Genomic DNA, 5,065 nt, shown 5'->3' on the forward strand with positions numbered 1-5,065 from the left:
GCTCAATCTAACAGCACGCTATTTTAAACATTTCAATCACGTTTGTAGTTTTTAAAATTTTACAAGATGCAAAGTAAGTTCAACTTCTACACGCTAGTTTCAAAACTCAAATAAAATAACAAAAGTATAGAAGGGAAAACCTAAACTTTAAAGAGCTTTGATACGCCGTGTTTTCAAAGAACAAAAATATATAACTTAAGGCTCTAAATCTAAATAAAGATGTAAAGCTTTGCTGACTGAACTAAAATCCAGTTTTCGGTGAGGGAATATGGGAGTTGTTTTTGAACAATTAAAACAATATTATACCGAAATATTACTTCACACCACAGTTCTTTAAAACAACGATTAAATTAATAAAAGAGATATTCAAAGAACACTACAATGCTTGGTCTTAACTTTACTTTCATTTTATTTTATAATAAAAACCTTAACAACATACATGTACTACCAAGTCATAAATCAGTGATTCTCGAACGAGAGCGACGATCATTTATCAAGAAAATCGAGATAGAGTATTACTTCTGTTTACAATTAGGGTTATAGTAGACCGATTCAGGACCAGGGCCAAAGAAAGAAATTACTTAACGATACTGAATGGAAGAAGTTTTCTTTACGTTAGGTTAGCTCGTTGGTAAACTAGATGAGTTCTTTGGCAAAGTAATGGAGTTAGAGTCAAAAGTAACGAGAAATCATCAATTGACTTCTCTCATGTGCAATGAGGCTTAAAAACAACTTTCTAAATTGTAAAACCCACAATTTTAATTGCAAACTTCTCACAAGACAAAATATTAAAAAGAACTCGATTCGTGCTAGGAAAAAAAAGACAGAAAATTCCAAAACACTTGTGCTATTTTGGTTGTTCCACGCACGTCATCTTTCCATATTGCTCACATTATTTTATTTACTAGTTTAACGTCTTCAGTACGCCTAATAATATATATTTCTTTGCTATCGACTTTGTATAAATAGTGGTGAGAATTATGCACCGACCTTAGTTTCTCTTGAAAATAAATCTGTACTGTATCACACACCAATAACCGCAAATGAAGACATCGGGTGGAATACTCCCCAAGCGAATCTACGCGTTCTCTCTTTAACAGATACACAGCGAACGAAAATAAGGCAAAAACTTGTGGGTCTAACATGAAGAACAAATACTCAATTGCCAAAAAATAAAATCCATTGAAATTGTAACATTTTTTCGCAGTGAGCTATTTTATGCTCAGGAATGTTTAAAGAAAAATCCAATTTGCACAATTATGAAAAGGCAATTGTTTCAAACCACCATGGCCCCACGGAAGATGCAAGCGATAAAAGTCCTTGACGATAACAAAAACATAGCAACAAGGGCAGTTAAACAACAAAACAGAAATAGAACATCTCAAGTGTTTAGGTCATTAGCCAAAAAGCGTAGCGAGCCCACAACAATGAAAAGCTATTAAGTAAACACAAAGGAAGCGCAACTTATCCTATGGTGTACCCTTTGATACTAAAATAGTCATTTATTTCTAGTTAGAAGTTCAAGCGGGCAATATATCGTTAATTGATTCGAGATAAGATCTTGCGAGTCCAACCTGAAGAGATGCGGGATACTTAAACAATTCCTAAAAAGGCAATCAATTGACTTGTAGTTTTTCAATTTACGTGTTGCTGTTATCTCAGTTTGGCTGCATTTGGAAAATAGAAATTACTCAGCTCTTGTCTGCGGTTAACCCTTTTCAGCTAGTTAAAGTAAAATGTCTGCACGCTAGCCGACTTAGATACTGGTATACAAAGAATGATACCTTGATCACACTCTTCTACACCGCTTACATGAATCAATTTATTCTCAGTAAATATTGGAAGAGTTTACTGGTCGATTGGCGGAACAAGTCTTTCATATTTCTTTAAGTTTTTCTTGAAGGTATCAAAAAATAAAAACAATGTTTAATTTGTCACTTACACATCATTTGGAGTAATTCTTTAAAAATTGCATACTATTTATACTAATTTATACTATTTGCTCCAAAATACTACCGTTTCTTGTTATTTCTCTGTTAAAAGCAGTGCCATTGCGGTCACAATATGGAAACACCTTAGTATTCGTATTATGAGGTAGAGACCATGACACAACTGTTTTAGGGTGACTCCGGGACTAACTGAACTTTCTAACTATATAGGTAGAGTTTGTATGAATTTAGCTTCCCCTAAAACAAGGAACTATCTATCTATATAGCGAGGTCCCTGTACGTGGAAGTGTCCTGGTAAATGTTACCTGCCTGCATTTTGCAGAATAAACATGTATGTCCTTAGTTTAATATATTCTTTGTTCCTGTAGCCTGTCTGTCAGAATTTGCAAGAAGAAATAATATGTTAAGAATTCAGAAAATAAAATAAAAGAAATAAAACAATCAATTGAAAGACTTGTTTTTTTGTATAACGAGAAAAACAGGGAGAGTAACAAATCTATGCGTACTCGAGCCGTATTATGTTAAGTTGTTTTTCGTTGCACCACATGTCCTGTTCAGATCCTTATTTCTCCTTACTAACATGACGAGATGTAATAAAATACACAGGTGTGTGTTCTCTATCCTTTATTTTTTTTGATGTCATAACAAATAAAATAATACCGAGGAGAAATGGTTGGCATAATATAACTGCTCTCCAAACGTTGCTCATAGTAAGCATTCCGACTATCAACTGAAGATATATTCTTGTGATCAGTTTTTAACTTTATGATGTTGCATTAAGTAATTGGAGAAGAAATAACACGAAGATAATATAGGGGTTGGAAACCTTAGCTGAGCAGCAAATAAAATTTTTGCGAAACAAACGCAGAAATTCTTAACTGTTCATCGGAAGAAAAGGGAAAAAAGAATTTTGTGCCAATGGGTGGTTAAAAGAACTTTTAAATAAATGTAAATAACCTTCTTCTGATGTCTCTTAAATATATCTATTGTTGGCAGGTCTTCATGAATGATTTTAAAACATGAGCTCGAAAATCACATTAATTAATTCACCCAAAAAATTAAAATACACAAAATAAAACCTTGCATGTCAGGCTTAATTGTTTCGTGATTCAAAATGTATGGCTCTCAGGGAGTTCCCGTTTGTGGTAAAACACAGCGGACCGGATTTCTTTGAAGTTTCCACTTTAGACTAATTTTTCCTGTCTGCTCCCTGGCTTCCGTTAAATCAGTCATCCTCTGCCAATTTTAGCGTCACATTTACCGTCTGAGCTAAAAGGTTGAAAATTATTCACACAAAAAAATAACACTGGTCAATAAATTATACATTCTTTTCAAGTCTCGAGGCAATTTAGAGTTGACTCGCTACCCAGTTTATAGGTTTATTTTGATAGGGGCAGAAATAAGCCAGGATTATTGAATTTAAGAGGGGGATGTCAAGTACCGACAAGGATCTAAGTTGAACAAGTTTTGTCATCGGGGTGTGTTGCAATACTCTTTATAATTATGTTAAATTATGCAAGCAGCTGAATCGACTTGACATGTCAAGCACTAATTTACGTCAAAAATGTGAAACCCAGGCAACAATGACAAAAGCGGAAAACAAATGCACGTCTCGATCCGCTTAGCTAGCCACGTAAAATTTTCACGTGTTTTGTATTGCTCTTTCATTGAAGAGTTTTAACAAGTTACTGTAAGGAATAATCGATAGAGAGGGTGAGCGAGTGAGTTAGCAAGCCCAACAGTGGTCAGTTCTGTTGCGCCTAACGTTGGTCTTACTCATTGAAAATGCAATGTTTGTTAACCCTAACGAACTTGTCACCATTACTCAGCAAAATTGTCTTCGTCACTGCACGCTATGGTTAGAATAGTCACTGAGCGATTATGATAAGGCGGAATTAAAACAGAGGCAGTAATGGTTTCCAAGAACAATAAGGAATAACAATTTCCTGTCTGAAATGAAGCCCGCTAAAGCTGTAGATTAGTCAGGAAATGGCATCTCCGTCTACTTTTTCAAAACATGACTTGCTTTTTTCGATGATAAATTATCCGCTAGATTATTATAACAAAGTAAAAAAGCTCTAAGAACAAAAAGTGCATGAAATTCTGCACGGATCCAATTTGTCTTTCCAAATTGGCCTTTGTAAATTTTATGACTTTTTAATGAGGGCCTTTTCGTGAACAGAAACTCGTCTAGAAACACGTTATGTCAACATATTTGAATATGCTATCCTTGATGGCTGTCATTTATCAATGGATCTTTGAAATTTTGGTACACAATTTGATTTTTAAAACGCTAGGGGCAAATTTTACTCAAACAATTACTAGCGTATCTCGGATCTAAGTGCAAAGTTCGTTCAACCTTGTCGGTAAAAACACGATAAAAACTAGGCAGCGTTGACGCTGGATTTCGCAGGACATTTTGGCGTTGGAAAAGGTTAGGAACCGAAGTCCGTTAGACAAAATAAATTATAAAGTTTGCAAGTTTACAGCGAACAACATCTATTACATTCTCATGCAAAGTAACACTTTTCGTGCTTCAAACCCACAAACAGAGATAATTAGATCAGTTTGCGAGCAAAAAGAGCTGCAAATTGGCCTAATGCGTTTGGTGGTCATTACGTCAACCCACTGGGATAACAATAGCTGGAATTTTGTTTTGGAGGATGAGTAGGCAGGTAACGCTTATTAACCATTCAATGTTGCCTCGAATTTGAAAGGAGGACGAACGCAACTGTTTTATATGATACAAAGAGCCGGAATTCGTTTCGGACAAACAAATGACGACTATAACAAAACCATATGCCGTTGCGTGATGTACACTTTTCTAGAAGGTGCACTAAAAGCCCAGTCATAATAGCGCTGTAATTGGTCCATTCAGGAAATGCACCTGGTGAACTAATCGTATAATTTTTCATTAAAACCTATCACGCCTCCTTTCACTTAAGCACCTCTTGACACAATCGCGTCATGAGTTTGAGGCAGTTTAGGCAGCCCTAATTTGCACAGTTTGGCTTGAAGCGAAAAACTCAACCACCGTATCGGCTGCGCAACTTTGCGTTAAAAGTAACGCTTTATGTACGTCTCGAAACGCAGCGGCAAAACTCCCTTGGAATTTG

The sequence above is a fragment of the Oculina patagonica genome, chromosome 1 (assembly GCF_052425735.1).
Source record: "Oculina patagonica isolate OP01 chromosome 1, crgOcupat, whole genome shotgun sequence".
Taxonomy (NCBI): domain Eukaryota; kingdom Metazoa; phylum Cnidaria; class Anthozoa; order Scleractinia; family Oculinidae; genus Oculina; species Oculina patagonica.